This window comes from Schistocerca serialis, chromosome 3 (assembly GCF_023864345.2).
Source record: "Schistocerca serialis cubense isolate TAMUIC-IGC-003099 chromosome 3, iqSchSeri2.2, whole genome shotgun sequence".
Taxonomy (NCBI): domain Eukaryota; kingdom Metazoa; phylum Arthropoda; class Insecta; order Orthoptera; family Acrididae; genus Schistocerca; species Schistocerca serialis.
Window position 1 is genome coordinate 22,922,327 of NC_064640.1, and position 21,168 is coordinate 22,943,494.

The window sequence follows — 21,168 nt, forward strand, 5'->3', positions numbered from 1 at the left end:
CTGTGAGGTGTCTGCATCAGGAAAGAGAAAGACATCGCCAATCCGAACTGCTCAATACGACAGAAACCGAATCAGCGAACACTTTGTAGTGCATACGTAAAGCGAATTTACTTTAAATGTACGAAAATTATACTACCTATTTTGTAAATGAACTTAATTTTTTTCTGATTCGGCAATGGCATAAACATTCCTATTAGTGTGTGTACAAAAATATATAGTACTTGAACTGATAACTGTTACAATGAATAAATTATGGATTCTTGTATGGTGGTAAAAACAAAAGTCAGTAACAAGAAGAAAAACAACTAAATTTTAATATAAGGTGCAAGCAGGGCGGAATTAAAAACTTCGATTATTCCACGAACAGGGTGAAGAATTAAATTTACGTGGATTTTCGTAGTACAAGATTACGGATTGCATCTTGTTTTGCAGGCTTTGTTTCAAATACATCTCTTTTGTTTCGTGTTGTAAGAAACATTTTAGAGTTTTCAGAGCAGAAGTATTTTTATCCCCTCCTGTCATTTCCTCCACAGTTGCAATTTGCAGTGTTAGTTGCACGCTAACAGTGATATACAACAGTATGGATAGATTTACCAGTATGAAACTGGAATTTCGCTACAGATGGTGCTAGCCGTCAGCGTACGGCCCGTAAGACGGCGTCTGCAGCGCCATCTGCTTCCTGTAACGGCTGACGACAAATAACACACAGTAACCCGAGTTCCACACATCGGTATCTGTTTCAAACCTTGTAAACATGTCGAGTTTTGTGCCTACGAACTACGATTTGCGGACAACATTGGTTTTCTGTTATCATTTGAAGAATCGCATCGAAAGCTTGTCGAAGCTTTCGGCGAACATGCTCTTGGGTAAACACAGCGTTTCGAGTGGCTCAAAAAATTCAAAAGCGATAATTTTGACGTGAGAAACGACGAGTGCGGGAAACCACCGAAAAAGTTGGAAGACAACGAACTGCAGGCCTTATTGGATCAAGATGATTCCCAAACTGTACAAGAACAGTTGAATGTGTCGTAGAAAGCTGTTTCTCTTAGGTTGAAAGCTATGGCAAAGGTGCAGAAAGTGGGGGAATGGATTCCTCATGAACTGAATGAAAGACAGCAAGCAAATCGAAAGACCACTTGTGAAATGCTGCTCGCCAGATACAAAAGAAAGTCGTTTCTCGATCGAATAGTTACAGGTGACGAAAAATGGTTATATATTGAGAATTCCAACCGCCGTAAATCACGGGTGAATGCAGGGAAACCATCGGCACCCACTGCAAGACCAAATCGCTTTGGAAAGAAGGCAATGCTCTCTGTCTGATGGGATTAGAAGAGTATCATGTATTTTGAGCTGCGAAAACCTGGTGAAACCGTTACCACTGATCGCTACCAACAGCAAATGATCGGTTTAAATCGAGCATTACGTGAAAAACTACCGGAATATGGAAAAAGGCTACACAAAGTCATATTGCTCCACGACAACGCCCAATCACACACAGCAAAACGGATCAGGGAAACGATCGAAGCTTTCAGTTGGGAAATACTACGGCATGCGGCTTATCCTCCAGGCTTGGTTCCGTCCGATTATCATCTGTGGGCATCACCGAGACACGCTCTCGCTGAACAACGCTTCAGATTGTATGAAAATCTATGAAAATAGCTAGCAGACTGGTTCGCTTCAAAAAAAGAACTTTTTTTGCGTGGCATTCATAGCCTGCCGGAGAGATGAGAGAAATACCCGGTGATCAAAAAGTCAGTATAAATTTGAAAACTGAATAAATCACGGAATAATGTAATTAGAGAGATACAAATTGACACACATGCTTGGAATGACATGGGGTTTTGTTAGAACCAAAAAAATACAAACGTTCAAAAAATGTCCGACAGATGGCGCTTCATCTGATCAGAATAGCGATAATTAGCATAACAAAGTAAGACAAAGCAAAGATGATGTTCTTTACAGGAAATGCTCAATATGTCCACAATCGTTCCTCAACAATAGCTGTAGTCGAGGAATAATGTTGTGAACAGCACTGTAAAGCATGTCCGGAGTTACGGTGAGGCATTGGCGTCGGATGTTGTCCTTCAGCATCCCTAGAGATGTCGGTCGATCACGATACAGTTGCGACTTCAGGTAACCCCAAAGCCAATAATCGCACGGACGGACTGGGGACGTGGGAGGCCAAGCACGACGAAAGTGGCGGCTGAGCACAACATGATCATCAAACGACGCGCGCAAGAGATCTTTCAAGCGTCTAGCAATATCGGGTGGTTCTAATAAAACCCCATGTCATTCCAAGCAAGTGTGTCAATTTTTTACCTCTCTATCTACAATATTCCGTGGTTTACTAAGTTTTCAAATTTATACTGACTTTTTGATCACCCGGTATATAAACTGCAAAGGAAATTATTTTGATAAAATATTGTATATCAGTTTCAAACAACAGACGTTTAGTTATTGCAACCAAATTGCGGTTTCATACTTTTACACCTGGTACTCGTGCATCTCGTGTGTTCACCGGCTGCAGCGCTACGACGCCGTTCCCGCACCGAAGGCTACCACAGCGCAGCGCATACGAGAAACCGGATCCCTCCGTGTTAGATACTGGCCGTGTGAGTACGGCAGAACACACGGTCTGGTGACAATCGCGCCACCAGCAGCCGGCGTGCTACACGAGCACGAACGCCACTTTTTGGTTATTGCACATTAAGGCGCTTACAGTGTTGCGAAGGTATTTTAAAAGATACGAAGGTAATTAGGTTAATAAACGGAAAAATCGTGATGAGAGAGTTACGGTGTGGCGAACCACCGGAGCCCACGGGTCTCCAAACGAGTTCGGGAATGGCGGCGTGTAGTGTGCGTAGTGCTGGTGACGTGGCGTGGCGTGGCGTGGCGTGGGCTAGGTGTCGGCGGCACGCACTCCGCCGCCGGCCCCCGGCCGACCATTAAAAGCGGCCGCAGCGCACCACAATTATCATTTCGTTGCACGAAACCATTGGAAACAATCTGCCCCTTCCCGCGCGCCCGGTGTCGTAACGACTGCCGTGTTTAAGGTGGCAGGTGCAATTTCCCGGGCGGAGGTATTTCCACCTTGAGATATCAATTTGTGAAGCGTAATGAAGGCCGAGCCGACCACCCAGGCTGGCCGCCGGGGTTCGAAGCGCATACGTCGTCGCGTCACAACCGGTTCTCCCTCACTCTTTCCAGACCCGCTGCGACTCAGTATTCGTCGAGTCGCCCTTTCGGGCTCGTCGCTTGCCGTCTGTGCGGCTAACTGGTGCGACGACAACTTGCCTTTATATACCCATTTCTAGGCCTTCAGTTCTTTCCTTCGACCATCGCTATAGCTTTCGGCGACGACTCCAGTCGCAGAACTGCTCAACCGTTCTCTCTGTTCGATTCGTTATGTTCTTTATCAGACTTTTTCTCATCGGTCATCGGTTCGTCGCATGACTTTGATTCCTCGCTCTATCGAGCCACCTGATCTGTAACAGTGCTGTTTAACAGCAAATAGTTCGTGAACCAAACTCAGCATTTTTCCGCTTTTCGCCTTGTGTCGCTTTAATTGATGTTTCAGAAAAGCTGACAGTGTTAGTCATGTTCTGGCACCGATTGTTGTGTTGTTACAGTAGGACGTCTAGCTACGTGAACGTTTTCGCATTGCCAGAGCTTCTCTTTCAAAATATACCGGGTGATTAAAAAGTCAATAAAAACCACGGAATAATGTAGATAGAGAGGTAAAAATTGACACACATGCTTGGAATGACATGGGGTTTTATTAGACCCACTCCATATTGCTAGACGCTTGAAAGCTCTTTTGCGCGCGTCGTCTGGTGATGATCGTGTGCTCAGCCGCCACTTTCGTCGTGCTTGGCCTCCCAGGTCTCCGGACCTCAGTCCGTGCGATTATTGGCTTTGGGGTTACCTGAAGTCGCAAGTGTATGGTGATCGACCGACATCTCTAGGGATGCTGAAAGACAACATCCGACGCCAATACCTCACCATAGCTCCGGACATGCTTTACAGTGCTATTCACAACATTATTCATCGACTACAGCTATTGTTGAGGAATGATGGTGGACATATTGAGCAACGCCTGTAAAGAACATCATCTTTGCTTTGTCTTGCTTTGTTATGCTAATTATTGCTATTCTGTTCAGATGAAGCGCCATCTCTCGGACATTTTTTGAACGTTTGTATTTTTTTGGTTCTAATAAAACCCCATGTTATTCCAAGCATGTGTGTCAATTTGTACCTCTATCTACATTATTCCGTGATCTATTCAGTTTTCAAATTTATACTGACTTTTTGATCACCCGGTATTTTAGTCAGTAAGAAGACGACAGCGGGGCGTGGCTTTTTGGAATACGAGGGTTACCCAGAAAGTAATACACCGCATTTTTTCGTCAAAAACTCTTTATTGAATATAACAAGAATTACACGCACGAATGAATGTGTTTTATCTACACACCCTATTTTTCCACGCCCTGTCGGTACCAATATTGTTCTGGTGGCGGAGCCAGTGCTTCACTGTGTGCATCACATCATCATCCTCAAAATGTCTTCCACGAATGGCACCAATTAATGGCCCAAATAAGTGGAAGTCCGAGGGGGCTAGGTCAGGTCTGTCAGGTTTGACAGCCGTGGATGGTCTCCCCGACGGCTCCAAATCGTGGAGCTCCGCCCAACCGCCTCCTGATGACCTCAACCTCCGTGTCCAGCGACTAACTCTACTTCTGCCGACAACAGATGCTCCACAGACTTCGCAAAAGCGTTTGTGAATATTCCTCACTGGTCCTTTCTTTGCAGTCAGAAATTCAATGACGGCACGTTGCTTGTAACGCCCGACACCTACAGACACAATTTCGAGACTGTCCTGCAGCCACGCTATCTGTCGGAAAACTTGGCGTGCTCACTCAGGAGAACTCAAATAACACATCCGTAACGTTTACCATTCGTTGCATTGTTTTCGGCTGAGGAAAGAAAAATACGGTGCATTACTTTCCGGGCAACCCTAGTACATGACGACGCACAGTCTTTCCCCGCTTGAGTGCAACGCACAGAACGTTCACGTGAAACTGTCAGAAAAGTGCACCTTTGGTGTGTCGTTCAACTCGCATGTCACACTGACTTTAATATCGGTTATGTCGTGAAAGCGTTACACTTCATGTGAATTTCTGGGCTTTGTGGTAGGTTCGTTACGATAACACCTAGTCTCATGACGCGTAATGATCTTTTCCAGAAAAGAATTGTCCTCGTTTTGGATTTCAGTCAAGTCGCTGCTGGCATCCACTCGTCGTTGTTTTTGTTCTGGAGTCGAGGTGGGTGGGACAAACGGTGCACACGCTCTTCCCTTCTTCAAATCATTTGGAGAATGTCTTCAAAACTTGATTTAGAATTGTTGCTCCATTGTAGTTCATGACAGAATACGATCAGACGTCCACTACTTGACCACTGTCTACTCACAAGTAAACGGTCGAATGCACATCCGTTGTTTACAGTTGTTAGTTCAAGCTGCCACAGTAGTTACTACGCTAATATTGCTTATACGCAAGGAATGAAATCAGCTTAGGAACTGTTAGGACCGACTGAATATGCTCACGTAAAAGGAACCTGTAACCAAAAAGTTCACGTACGCAAACGGCTGCAAAAATATATATCACAACGCCTGAGAACGATTTAATCCACCGTTGGTCTTATTCGTGCAACGGATTGTACAAATTCATTTCCGGAGGAAACTGAACGATCATCATCTTCGTCTGACATCAAGTGACGCCTCTACACTCGACAGCTGTACATACTCATGTTGCTCCTGTACGTTGCCTGCTCTCTGCCCAACTTCCATTACGTCGTCGTTTTCGTCTTACTACCTCTATAAATCCCGCAAAAATCTTCATTATTCCATCTAAAGCCTTTCGCCTGGCTACACGTGCCGCCCATATCCATTTAATTTTCATTCCAGGAATAATTAAGTCTTCCACACCAGTGTGTTACCTGATCAGTTTGCTTGATTTTCTGTTTCTCCTACCGACTCTCGACAAGCGTCTCTCCATTGTTCGTGGAACAGCCTTCACTTTTTTGAACGGTTTTCGCATCGAAAATCCATCATTCTGAATGGTAATTGTGTTATCCTCGGAAAGTTTTGACACATGGAGAAGCAGAGTTCAGCAAACGCCGAATACGTACTAAATCGCTACAAATAAATATGATTTTGCTATGTAATTTGTATTATTAGATCGAAAAGTTTATTTGTGGCCAATGGTAGATGAGGGCTTCTGCGACTTGCAACTATTCGCCAGTTGTCGTCACAGTGCAGCTCGTGTTTAAATGTCGCAGAGCTGCTAATTAATTACGGGTTCTTTGATATTCTACTTGCATACTTCTGATTATTTAATTACTCTTCATTAAATGATTGGCACTATAACATGCGTTCCGTCCTGTTATAAACACACTGTGTTAGCTAGTTACAAGTTATTTTAATTTGTAGTAATAATTTACATTAAACTCTGTAATGCATTAGTCCATTTTTCAAATCTATTCATCAGGTTACTTCTTTCGCAGTATCGTATGATCCACTCTTCAGGAAGTTTCCGCATGTACTGATCTTTGCTTGTCTGGGTGCTGACTCAACGTTGGTTCTCATAGAAGTAGGCCGGCCGGAGTGGCCGTGCGGTTCTAGGCGCTACAGTCTGGAACCACGAGACCGCTACGGTCGCAGGTTCGAATCCTGCCTCGGGCATGGATGTGTGTGATGTCCTTAGGTTAGTTAGGTTTAAGTAGTTCTAAGTTTTAGGGGACTGATGACCTCAGAAGTTGAGTCCCACAGTGCTCAGAGCCATTTGAACCATCTCATAGAGGTAGGATGCACACAGTAAATGCATAAACAGCCTTTAGCAAGCACTATAAACGGTCAGTGGAAGCAACCGCCCACTGCCGGGCGTCAAAGAAATCATTGCAGCGCAACTGTCCCCTCCTACACTTTATCCAAGTGTGGTATCCCTCGACGCTAATTAACGGCTTTTTTCCTTTATTGTTGGACCTGCAGCCTATATTATATCACAGTAAGACATTATGTAGAAAACTGGAAAACAGTATGCTGCCCGATATTTTATTTTGGTATATAAGCTTATTTCGGCTTTATTTTTTATTTTATTTTATATTTTTGTTTAAAGGCGCGGGGGGGGGGGGGGAGGAGGGACCATCAGTAGGTGTCCTGACATCTGACATTGTAGACGGACATATATCAACTCTGAGTAAACCATTATTGGTGTCTGTATTTGTTGGTTGTAGTATTATTTTTTCAGCAACGTTTTAAAGCTGTTCAATAATTTACTGTTGCTGTTGCACGTATATTATAATACATTTGTACTATCTGGGAGCTGTGGAAATTCAAGGTTGACGGCTCGTTGTTTACTCAAAATAAATAACTAGTTGTCAACCTTGAATTTCTACAAATATCAGAAAGTAAAAAGTATTATAATATACGTGCAATAGCCAATTATTGAACAATTTTAAAACGCTGCTGAAAAAAAATAATATTACAAATAACTACTACAGACAGCAATAATGGTTTACGCAAAGTTGACACACGCCCATCTACAACGTCAGGACAAGTACCGATGAACGCAATAAAGCCGAAATAAGCTTATACACCAAACTAAAACATCAAGCAACATACTGTCCTCGAATTCTGTACTAATTAACGGCAGTAGCAGCTAGAAAGACAAACAGCTAGATGTTTTTGCAACTGTGTGTGAACGAACAGAAACAGTTTCTGACTTGGCCGGCTGAAGAGACACCGCACAGCGTCCCTAGTAGCCTCTGTTGCCGTACAGAAGCTCATTCGTCAAAGGTCCCCCAGAATTAAGTTATCTGTCTCGAAAACAGTAAATTGCGCGCCGCGACAGTACGAAGGGCCGAGGCCGATGCAAAAGTCGTTAAGACGGAGCGCACGCAGTGCGCAGGAAATGAGTGATCCCGAGCGGGCAAAAACCCATTACTCTTTTCCGGCGGTCTTATCGAGTTTGTGACCCGGTTCAAAGAAGCCATTCGCACAAAGTAAGCTAAGTAAATTAAGCCCCAAGCGCCGCCGCTTAAGGGTAGAAAGTTTGATGAAATGCGCTGCTCGCTTTACGAGGCGCTGTTAAATAAAAACAGAAGTGGCGCTTCTGCAGTGCGCCCTGCGACACCGGACGCCGGAGATTACGCATTTGTCTTGTCTCCCCACCCACTCACACACCACTTCTCATTTTCTCGAATAAATTGTAACACCGGAATCGATTTGGCTTCTTTAAGTTCTTGCTACATTACAGAGTATAGTGGTACTGCAGGGCACGTGGTAAGCCGAAACAAGCGCCGTATTATTGTAAAGGTGCGTCGCCAATATTCGTGCTCGTCAGATCGTCTGTCAAGAAATTCGCCGAACTTGTGACGTAGCGCCCTCGGCGGTCTTTGTTTATAGAGCGTTAGGTATGGGTAAGTTCTCTCTTTATTACCATCATATTCAAAAGAATCCGGCCATACTATGGACCTTGGCACGTTTGGTTCTTTGTCGGGCAGCCTATTTTGAAGTTGGTGAGATTTTTACAATCATGTGATCCTGATCGTGTTCAGTGCATCGTAGTAATAGATCAGGGAACTTTATACACTGAAGCGCCAAAGAAACTGGTGTAGACACTTGTATTCAAAAACAGAGATATATAAACAGGCAACGCCTATATAAGACACGTATTAGGGGCAGTTGTTAGATCGGTCACTGCTGCTGCAAAGGCAGGTTACCAAGATTTAAGTGAGTTTGAAGTGGTGTTGTAGGCCGCGCACGAGCGATGGGACACACCATCTCTGAGGTAGCGATGAAGTTGGGATTTTCCCGTACGACAATTTCACGAGCGTACCGTGAATGTCAGGAATCCGGTAAAAGATCAAATCTCCGACATTGTTGCGGCCGGAAAACGATCTTGCAAAAACGGGATAAACGACGACTGAACAGAATCGTTCAACGTGACAGAAGAGCAACCCTTCCGCAAATTGCTGCTGGTGCTATGGATGTGTGTGATGTCCTTAGGTTAGTTAGGTTTAAGTAGTTCTAAGTCTAGGGGACTGATGACCTCAGATATTAGGTCCCATAGTGCCTAGAACCATTTGAACACCATCGATATGGGCTTTCGGAGCCGAAGGCCCACTACTGTATACCCTTGGTGACTGTACCATACAAAGCTTTACGCCTCGCCTGGGGCCGTCAACACCGACACTGGACTGTTGATGACTGGAAACATGTTACGTGGTCGGACGAGTCTCATTTGAAATTGAATCGAGTGGATGGACGTGTACGGGTATGGAGACAACCTCACGAATTCATGGACCCTACACGTCAGCAGGGGACTGTTCAAGCTGGTGGAGGCTCTGTAATGGTGTTGGGCGTGTGCAGCTGGAGTGATGTGGGACCCAGTTACGTTTAGATGTGACTGACAGGTGACACGTACGAAAGCATCATATCTGATCACCTGCATCCATTCATGCCCATTGTGTATTCCGAAGGGCTTGGGCAATTCCAGCAGAATAATGCGACACTCCAAACGTACAAAATTGCGAGAGTGGCTCCAGGAACACTCTTCTGAATTTAACCACTTCCGCTAGCCACCAAACTCTCCAGACACGAACATTATTGAGCATATCTGGGATGCCTTGCAATGTGCTGTTCAGAAGAGAACTCCACTTCCTCGTACTCTTACGAATTTATGGACAGCACTGCAGGATTCATGGCGTCAGTTCCCTTCAGAACTACTTCAGACATTAGTGGTGTCCACGTCACGTCGTGTTGCGGCACTTCTACGCACTCGCGGGGGGGGTTCCTACACGATATCAGGCAGGTGTGCCAGTTTCTTTGGCTCTTCTGTGTACATGTGCCATTGTGTGGGGAAAGTTGTCCCTACTGTTGTCAGGCGCATAATATTGTGTCCAATATCATCTAACTTCGTGAAATGTCGGTTCGCTTTCTCGCTGATTTTATCTGAAATGCACTTTTCTTCTAATGCACAACCCCATTTCCTAGCCAGCCTTTGACTCGCGAGGACCCGCTCCGCAATTGCAATCGTGACCAGTGTCAGCTTCGTAATTTAAAAAAAGGACGAAATGGTTATTGCAAGTGCCACCTTCCTTGTGATGCGCCTGTCAGCTTAAGAACGAGACAGAAGAAGACGCAACAAAGACCCAAAAAACAGGGGTGGTGGATGGCCACAGTTTCCAGAAGGAGAAAAAGATACGGTGGAAGTGATTAGATGGATGACTTACAAACTGAAACCGTACATTTCAAGACCCTTTGCAGAAGGCCTGCATCCGATTTATGAATTTAATAGTAAAATCGTCGGTCCACTCCAAAACTGAGATCCACAGCACAGAAAAGGGAAAGAAGACGGAAGTGGAGGAATGCAGCGAGCCAATTGATGCAGGCTTGTCGCCGTCCACAGCACTTGCGCAGCTCGGCGCGCAGCCCTTTGACGTGCCGACAAGAGGCGGCCCAGACAAGCTACAGGCTGTGAGAGTCCTTGGAGCCACCTCACCAGCACACGAGTAGTTGGGGCGAGCGGCTGTGCTGGGGTGTCCCCGGCTTACTCCACTGTTCTTAACACACAAACGATTGCACCATAATCTGTTTGAAATTAAAATAACTTTCCCAAACTTCGTCAGTGTATGCTTCAGTATAAAAATGGTAACACTGTGCAGTCTCAGAACGATCAAATGAATACATTAGGCAAAAAAATCTTAAGACAGAAATAAGTTTCGCTGAATAATAAAACTACAAATCTAGAAATATACAAATATATGTCACCATTAAAGGTTACAAGTCTCAACTGGATCAGATCAATATTTTGGTTAAAATCTGCGTTTTTACGAAAAATTGAAGTCGCTAAATATTCAACTCAAAAAGCTGAAGATTCGTATGTAGCCTCAGTGTCATGTAAAAGCATTAACTATGTGATACCAATAAGCTACTTCTAAATTATTTACTGAACGAAATTTGGAAATTTAGAGATGAGGTATCATTTGTATTTGTAATAGGAAGTTTTAATTGTAGCAGTCTATTGCACTCATGCAATAATACAGCCGTACCAAGTTTCAAAACTTTATTGTAAATAACAGTGATTACGAGGCAGTTCAGAGGTCATGTTCTGCTGTCGGTTCCGTTCTAACAGTTCTAGCAAACAAAGTTTAAACACAATCGAGCTGCAACCATTTCAGAAAAAAAAAAAAAAAAAATGTTCAAATGTGTGTGAAATCTTATGGGAGTTAACTGCTAAGGTCATCAGTCCCTAAGCTTACACACTACTTAATCTAAATTATCCTAAGGACAAACACACACACCCATGCCCGAGGGAGGACTCGAACCTCCGCCGGGACCAGCCGCACAGTCCATGACTGCAACGCCTTGGACCGGCAATTGAAGCAAACCTAACTCTGTTTACATAAAAATTAAGAAGATTGTAAATTGTTAAGCGACAGAGCCATACGTGTCAAAGAAAGGGGCCATTTAGACATTGCTAACTGTGCCTAGGGCGTTCCCTTGGGCGGTACGCTACGCCCCTATATACACAAAAAAATGGCTCTAAGCACTATGGGACTTAACATCTGACGTCATCAGTCCCCTAGACTTAGAGCTACTTAAACCTAACTAACCTAAGGACATCACACACATCCATGCCCGTGGCAGGATTCGAACCTACGACCGTAGCAGTCGCGCGGTTCCGCACTGAAGCGCCTAGAACCGCTCGGTCACAGCGGCCGGCTCTATATACACACACACTAAAAAAAAAAGTTTTGCATCACCTCGGTTCTGAGAGTTATGCAACCTGGACAGAAAATTGGAATAGAGATCAACATAAACATCATTTCCGCCATTTCTATTGTTCATGAAAGCAATACATTGCATGTTGTGCCACCATGCAGCGAGACCTTCAGAGGTGGTGGTACAGACTGCTGTACACACGTACCTCTAATACCTGGTAGCACGTCCTCTTGCACTGATGTATGCCTCTATTCGTCGTGGCATACTATCCACAAGTTCATTAAGGCACTGTTGGTCCAGATTGTCCAACTCCTCAACGGCAATTCGGCGTACATCCGTCAGTGGTTGGTGGGTCACGTTGTCCATAAACAGCCCTTTTCAATCAATCTGAGGCATGTTCGATAGGGTTCATGTCTGGGGAACATGTTGGCCACTCTAGTCGAGCGATGTCGTTATCCTGAAGGTAGTCATTCACAAGATACGATGGGGACGCAATTGTCGTCCATGAAGACGAATGCCTCGGCGTTATGCTGCCGATATGGTTGCACTATGGGTTGGAGGATGGCAGTCACGTATCGTACAGCCGTCACGGCGCCTCCCATGACCACCAGCGACTTACGCCGGCCCCACATAATGCCAACCCAAAACAGCAGGGACCCTCCACCTTGCTGCACTCGATGGACAGTGTGTCTAAGGCGTTCAGCCTGACCAGGGTGCCTCCAAACACATCTCCGACGACTGTCTGGTTGAAGGCGACACTCATCGGTGAAGAGGACGTGATGCCAATCCCGAACGGTCCATTTCGCATGTTGTTGGGCCCATCTGTACCGCGCTGCATGGTGTCGTGGTTGCAAAGATTGACCTCGCCATGGACGTCGGGAGTGAGGTTGCGCGTCATGCAGCCTATTGCGCATAGTTTGAGTCGTAACACGACGTCCTGTGTCTGCGCGAAAAGCATTATTCAACATGGTGGCGTTGCTGTCAGGGTTCCTCCGAGCCATAATCCGTAGGTAGCGGTCAGCCACTTCAGTAATATCCCTTGGGTGGCCTGAGCGAGACATGTCATCGACAGTTCTTGTCTCTCTGTATCTCCTCCATGTCTGAACAACATCGCTTTGGTTCACTCTGAGACGCCTGGACACTTCCGTTGTTGAGGGCCCTTCCTGGCACAAAAGAACAACGCGGACGCGAACCATTTGCGGTATTGACCGTCTAAGCATGGTTGAACTACGGAGAACACAAGCCGTGTACCTCCTTCCTGGTGGAATGTCTGGAACTGATCGGCTGTCGGACCCCCTCCGTCTAATAGGCGCTGCTCATGCATGGTTGTTTACATCATTGGGCGGCTTGATAGATTCCCTGGAGTTACGCCGGATAGTATTGCAGAAACCGCACAATATTTCAGCGAGACAACTGTCCGCCATCTTCAGGACAGCTTATCGGCAGAGCTTAGCCATCTCCGCTCTGTGTTTGCCCAGAACGGGTACTCCGAGAAGCAGATCCGGAACGCATTTCGACCAGCACGCTCCAAACCTCAAGAACAGCCTGAAGAAGCAGAGGACACCACGGGGCTCGTTTTTCTACCGTATGTCGGTGGCGTGTCTTTTAAGATGGGCAGAATTTTCAAGAAATACCGGATTAAATGTGTTTTCCGGCCTCCAGCTGAAGTGCAATCAATGCTGGGCTCCGTTAAAGACAACGTCGGCCTGAGGAGACCAGGAATAAACAAAATCCCGTGCCAGTGTGGGAAATCTTATATTGGCCAGACGTGTCGTACGGTCGAAGACAGATGCGACGAACATAAATGTCACACGAGGTTGGGTCAGGCAGAGAAGTCTGCGGTTGCTGAACACTGCCTTGACACGGGACACGGCATGAATTATGAAGAAACCAAGATCCTCTCGCATGCTTCCACATACTGGGACTCCATCATCAAAGAGGCGGTCGAAATACGTATAAGCAGTGACCTAATAAACAGAGACACGAGGTTTCACCTGAGCAAAGCCTGGGAGCCAGCCTTGGCGGCACTAAGGAATCGTCAGCCACAGATTAGCAACCGCACCGAGTCAACGCAGATGGGAAGCCTTAGCGCAGATGCTTAAATCGCGCGCGCGAACGGGGTCCGTCGCTCCCGGCCGCATTTTCCCGCGCCGCGGCGCGCTTCCGCAGACCGCGACCCGATTCTCCAGCAGAGGGCTCTGGTATTCGACGCTGTCTACGATTGGTCTTCGATGACTTTATGCCCCGCTGGCGCCTCCGCTGTTCTAGAAAGCCAGCATATAAATTGGCGAGCTTCTCAGCGACGCGACATCAGCACCTGAGGATGGCGGGCAGTTGTCTCGCTGAAATATTGCGCGGTTTCTACAATATTATCCGGCGTAACTCCCGGGAACCTATCAAGTAGATGCAGCGCCGGGAAAGCCTCAAACAGCACATCTTTGGGCGGGTTTAATTACATCTCTCAACAATCAAAGGGACTATGTCTGTGATACAATATCCACAGTCAACGTCTATCTTCAGGAGTTCTGGGAACCGGGGTGATGCAAAACTTTTTTTGATGTGTGTATATACAGTCAGAGAGGCAGTGGAAACAGACACTTGGCACCGAGACATACTGTCCGCGCACGTCAAACGCCCACCTGCGTTATGCCGCAGATGACGTCAGAGCCGGTCAGACTCGAATGCGTTTTCGGTAAAAGTAGGAAGTGAACTCGCGAGGATTGCACACCGTCCTGGATCGCTTTGATTGCACGGAAGTAACTGTTTGTGTGCCGCCCATAATGTTGAAAAATCCGCGTGGCAAGTGGCGAGATTATTTTCCACTCTGAAAGCGAGGAATTAACTTTGCTTATTAGGAGTCAGGGCGATAGACCATTTCACTTGGAACTTCCCGTAGAGGTCGCCTCTGAACTGTTACTAGTGCTGTTTCCGATAGGGTTATTGTTATTAGCATTATATTACTATTAGGGATATTATTATACTTTGTGTATGTGAACTTTTACAGAATATATCAAATCAGTTAAAATTCAAAACTTTCATTTATAGTCACAGTTCCTGATGCCGCTGAGTAAATAGCAAGTAGGAACATTTTCTCTCAGTGAGAAGAATGAGTAATGTAGACTTGTAGACGGGAAATTATGGTATGTTCTCCATCGCCTTCTGGTTCAAATGGCTCTGAGCACTATGGGACTTAACATCTGTGGTCATCAGTCCCCTAGAACTTAGAACTACTTAAACCTAACTAACCTAAGGACATCACACACACCCATGCCCGAGGCAGGATTCGAACCTGCGACCGTAGCGGTCGCGCGGTTCCGGACTGTAGCGTCTAGAACCGCTCGGCCACTCCGACAGGCTGGCCTTCTGGCTGACAGCAGAATTAGTTTTCAGGCTCTAGTAGACGGTGCAGGTTGGTGGAAAGCACGCACAAACAACTGAAGGGTCTCTTCATAACGACATAACAAGAAGTACAGACCATTTGATTATTACCCGCCGCCCCAAGGCGGGGTGTACTGGAAGTCTTGGCATATATGTGACTGGTTGGTAGAACGGTTGATTGACAAGCACCATTTCAGTATCTTGGATGCCCAGTACTCTTCACACAAACGAAACGTCGTTAGTGCCTGAAGCAAACGTGATGGATATCAATAAACGTCGTGTCAGGCACCACCAGTACTACAATTACAATGTGCGAAGACGACAGAATGCAGGTCACTAAGAGAGATTAAGGTTTAACATTGAGACGACAGGCGCATCTGAGATGGAGGGAATCGGGTGTATCCTTTTCGAAGCAACCATCCTGGCATTCGCCTTACGCGATGCAGAGGAAACACAGAAAAGACAAATCTGGATGGACAAGGGTTAGACTTCCACCGCCTCGCTAAAGAACGCCTCACAAAATAATGATCACTGACTTTAAATGTGGAGAATCAAAGGCCTCGTGGCACATACGCCCCTGGGGTTCAGTCACATATGTTATACATTATTTTTGAATGGTTTGTCAAGTGATATGAAGTGGAGAAAAAAACAAAAATCTAATCCGTATCATTAGCAATAGTGACATATCGGTTTTTCGTGATTTGGTACCACAACGAGCCACAGTTTTTAAGGATTATTGACCCCCTAACCTGCTGAACAACATCAAACTAATCTGCGGACTGAAGACAACAACATTACAACAATTTACTGGCGAAATAACTGGGACTGCTTTGAGGCAACAAGGCATACGAATAACATTAGTTTGACGACTTCCCTGGACCTTCATTAGTTTCAGTATGCCATTCTACAAAGAAACTGAAAATGCGTACGAGGGAGTATTGAAAAGTAATGCCCCCGATATTTTTATTCTGTCCTCAATATTGGCTGAGGTGTTACGTGTCATGCATGTAACTCGGTCGACTTTCCGCTTCGTTGAAGCAAGAATGAAAGCTGTCTACGATGATGATTTTATAGATTGTGGTTCCGTCAACGAGGTCAAACATTCTACGGTGACGGATGAACAAAAATGGCTCTGAGCACTATGCGAGTTAACTTCTGAGGTCATCAGTTGCCTAGAACTTAGAACTAATTAAACCTAACTAACCTAAGGACATCACACACATCCATGCCAGAGGCAAGATTCGAACCTGCGACCATTGCGGTCGCTCGGTTCCAAGCTGTAGCGCCCAGAACCGCACGGCCACTACGGCCGGCTACGGATGAACAAATTAGCCTCTCTTTGAGAGAAAGATGCATCCTGAAGACCCATATGACGTTAGTCACCACCAAAATACGAAAAATACTTACACAGAACACATCCTTTTCGCAAGAAATAAACTATACAGTTATTTAATTTCTATTTACGGAGATCTGCGACTTCGACCAAATGAAGACCCTCGCAACTCAACAAAAATTAGCGATAATCTAGTTGAGGATCTTAGCAACATCATCTTTGATACGTGAGGATGAATACTATTGAGTCGAAACGCGTCGCCAGTAAATTAATGTAATAAGATTAATTATCCTAAAACACTGAGTGTCTGTCGTACTTAAATGTGACTATTAAAAAATCTCATACCCGAATGACTAGTGGACGAACTACCAGACTTCTAGAAGAGTGTAGTGCAGGTGCGTGCAGCAAAAGGGGCCACACTACATCGCAAATTCTAAGGAATTAAGGCACGTTGCCAGATTTGCGGTCACCTGGTTCAATCATCACGCGAGTGATACAGATACGTAAGGGAACTTGCGTAGCTAGATTAAAAAAAGTAAGTTCTTTTTCACGAAATGCTGTTTTTGCATGTTTACAGACCCGATACTCGAGATACACAACGCAGATAGTAGAATTCTGGTCCTATTTATCTCGCAGAACTATAAAACAAAGTAAGAGAGTAGAATGTGCATGAAAGCACACTACTTTTTTTTAACTCCCCATTCGTGAGTGAAATATGGATGAGAGAGAGATAACAACCGGTACAAAATACCGTAAGCGATATGTGCTGGTTATATATCTAGTTAGGCGGTCCTAGTATTTGTAGTTACGTTCACATTCGTTATTCCCTCTGCAAGTGTTTAACTTCGTGTGTTTATCATCAACAGCGTGTGTTTTGGGCTTCTGTTATCATTTGTACAGCTGAAACTGTAGCCTTCTGCCATCTGCATTTAGCTACACTAATTGACACACTAACAAGGAGACGGCACGACCGTGGGGTCGGGGATTTGTCCGAAATTTTGTGTGGTCAAAGAGGGCCTCTAACACCTCACGAGCCGGCCGAGCGGTTCTGGGCGCTACAGTCTGGAACCGCGCGACCGCTACGGTCGCAGGTTCGAATCCTGCCTCGGGCATGGGTGTGTGTGATGTCCTTAGGTTAGTTCGGTTTAAGTAGTTCTAAGTTCTAGGGGACTGATGACGTCAGAAGTTAAGTCCCATAGTGCTCAGAGCCATTTGAACCATAACACCTCACGTGGTTAAAACATTAGGACGCACTACCCGGAAAATCCCGGGAAAAATCGATCCAAAGTTTCTTAGGTGCCTTATGAGTATAAAATGTTAGTCCATTTCCGAGCCGCCGTCTGGCGTAGATGTTTAGGCCTCGGAGTCTTACGCCAGAGGTCTCGGGTTCGATTCCTCCTCTTGCACTTTTTTTTCATCTCTTTCATTTTCTTTTTTTATTCCACCAATAATTCAGAAGGTTTTGCAAACGTACATTATCTTTAACAAATTTGTTACATTATTGAATAAAAATTATTTTCTGTGGGTTTTCCATTTTTGATTGTAAATTATATGAGGGGAAACATTGGGTTTTTAATCAGAATAACAAAATCGATTGGGGAACATTTAGTTTTTATACATATCATAATTAAAACAAGAACCACAGTGGTAATTATCGTAAAAACAAACAAAGCTATAATTTTTGCGACATCTTGCGCAACATGTAAAGGCGGATATTTTTCAATCACAGGGCGTTTGCAATAAATCTGTACAAAAACATGCCCCATTAACATTTACGAAAATGTTTCGAGTTTCTGATAATTTTGAGGCAAACCAGGCACATTGAAACATTTCTCGGAATATTGGTGACAATAACTGACTGTGAATTATAGAATGAATTTTTATACAATCTCCCCGGGAATTAATTTCACGATTCTTCTGTGACAATGCGCTGCAATTTTGCAAGCAACAGAAGAAAAAAAAGTGCCGCAGGTGGAATCGAACCCAAGACCTCTGGCGTAAGGGTCCGAGCGCTAATCATGTAGGCCAGACGGCGGGTCGGCAATGGACAAACATTTTACACTCATAAGGCACCTAAGAAACTTTGGATTGCTTTTTCCCGGGATTTTCAAAGTAGTGCGTCCTAATATGTTAACCACTAGAGGTGTTAGTGGTCGTCTTTCACCACACAAAATTTCGGACAAATCCCCGACCCCACGATCGTGCCGTCTCCTTGTAAAATATCTAACGAATTGCCGCTGGCTTTTTTTTTCATAATGAAATGCGGCACGCCTGTAGTATAAATGTGTATCTTGAAATTCAGTTGCACAACAGACGCTGTCATAAGCCCGAAGGATTACGAACTGCGTAACACATCTCACCTTTTTGAGGTGCTAAATGGTAAGAATCTAGCAGGATAAGACGTAAAGTTTGTGCGAGGCTGTTCCAGTGAGAGGAATTATCAGCCGAGAGAATAGACGGAGGCCGTGATAGCGGCGTGTGGAGGCAGCTCCTGCAGCTCAGGCGCGCATTTGCTTATGTATGAAAGAAGGAAGAGCCCAGTTCTAGGCCCTGTGCAGCGCAGCCGTAAATCGCCGTGACAAGTATGGGGTTGCCGCCGCCTGGCATGCATTAGTAACCCCCACTCCACTGTCCCGCGGCGCGGCGCGGCGTTTTTCTGTACCATCGCTCCCCCACCCCCACCCCCACCCCCTCCCCCTGACAAAAGGGCTTCAGGACGCGGCGCGCCGCTGATGAAGCCGAGTCGACTGGCGCTCTAACTCGACGCTAATCAAATTCGAACACATTTGCCCGCTTATAAATATGCAGCGCCACTGAGACAACACGGGCGGAATTTTAGCGGAGCTTGCTGTTTACGCGAGAGGCGTGGAATTGAGTTATTCCGGTGCACCGTTCCTTAGCCAGTTCAGCGAGTGGCATTACGGTCGAGCGCCGGAGGCTCGCCCGTTCCAAAGGGTACCGTCACTCATATTAACGGCCGTTTTTAACTTGGCTGCCGCCGTCCCCACGACCGGGGACAGAGGTAAGGGTCCTGTACCACTAGTTCGGACGTACATACGGGTGCACATCAACCGACACAGAATGCCTCGAGTTTACGATTGCCGATGTACACGTTAGCGACAGTTACGACTCTGCCTGTTTCAGATGTACGGGAAAATATGATTCAATGGCCTACAGAGAGCAACGACGACGCAAGATAGGTAGGGGATATATCAAAACGATCACGTATGTCGTCGGATAAACGCGGCTAGCACAGAACAAGACTTGTGAGACTCGTCAGTCAATGGAAATGAACATGGCTCCGAGGTAATTACGATTTACATATCTGACAGTTAAGCTATATGACAAACATTATTGATGACGAATGGCACGAAATACGCATCAAGTGTCGCGGTACCGAAAAGATAAACCACACGAAAAGTTTAAGAGTGGGGCAAATACGTAATTCTGAAAAGGCAATGGTTACCTGCCAGCACTCGTATCTGTCACTCCAACAGTCTCATTTTCGTCGAACACTGCACTCACTCACTGGAACAGTATATTATTTTACAAATTTCTGAAGCCTCGATAGAGCGCTCCTAACAAGATCATAGTACTATTTGCGTCGCAGGCAATGCCCTGTCGTTATTGACTGTCTACCAAGTTCAAAATTTCGCGACCATGTTATTTTAAATTGCGGCCAACCGCAAATAAACTTGCGCATTTTGAAGGAAATTATCTGCACTCGCTGTAACTTTTTTTTATATTAAAAGTGAGTACTGGTTTCGCGTCAACTGAAGGCGCATCCTCAGACGATCTGCACAAAATTAATAAGAAAAAAAATTACAAAGAATTCTTAACTATGGTCTGAAGAACACCAGGTTATAAACCAAATAGCGTGCTAAGAGCGGTAGCCTATAATTGAAATGAAGAGGATAGCAGACCCTATAGAAATAACACTTGGATGAAGACCAAACGGCCCTAAAAAACTTGTAGACTAGTAACGCTCCTACTTGTTAATAAAAAACCTGTGAGTACTCTTCACGTACAACTATACAATACTACTTTTTAGTAACACACTATTCTTCAGATCGTTGTTAAAAATTCTTTACAAAATTTTCTTCGTTATTAATTTTGTACAGACCACCTGAGGATAAGTCTTCAATTGACGCGAAACCGATAGTGGCATTTAATAAAAAGGATTTTACAGCCTGCACAGATCATTTCATTCAAAATGGCAAAATTTCTCGTCACGTTTGCATCCATACGATGTAACAAGCCTTCTCTAAAATGGGCATTCAACCACAGTGTCACCTTTAGTTGTAATTCCACTTTATGCTTCCATCACAGTTTTTGTGTTCCCACTCTATCATGCAACTTCAAAATGTAACCTATCGCCTTTTCTCCTAACAGAGAGCCACTTCCCCAAAATTACGCAAACCTATACAGACTGAAATACGTTCTTTCATTTGAAGTAGTATCACTTATTATTTCTGCTGCACCACGTAAATTTTGCCCGTTATTTCTGCATCGTCGACGCCTGACTTGCCTTTGCAGTCACGTCCAGACAACTGTTAGTAAATTTCAGTTACAAATTAGTTGATCCAAAATCAAACTCAGTTTAAGACATGCAACTGAAATTCAAAAAATACACACAGCGTTTTAAGGGTATAGGTACAGATTTCGTGAGAAGTGG

At 45.0% G+C, this 21,168-nt stretch overlaps 1 protein-coding gene across 1 annotated transcript in view; it reads right to left on the reverse strand.

Annotated features, from left to right (window-relative positions):
- LOC126470667 (latrophilin Cirl) overlaps positions 1-21,168 on the reverse strand; it is a 781,142-nt gene that overhangs the window by 441,111 nt on the left and 318,863 nt on the right. The window lies entirely within an intron of this gene.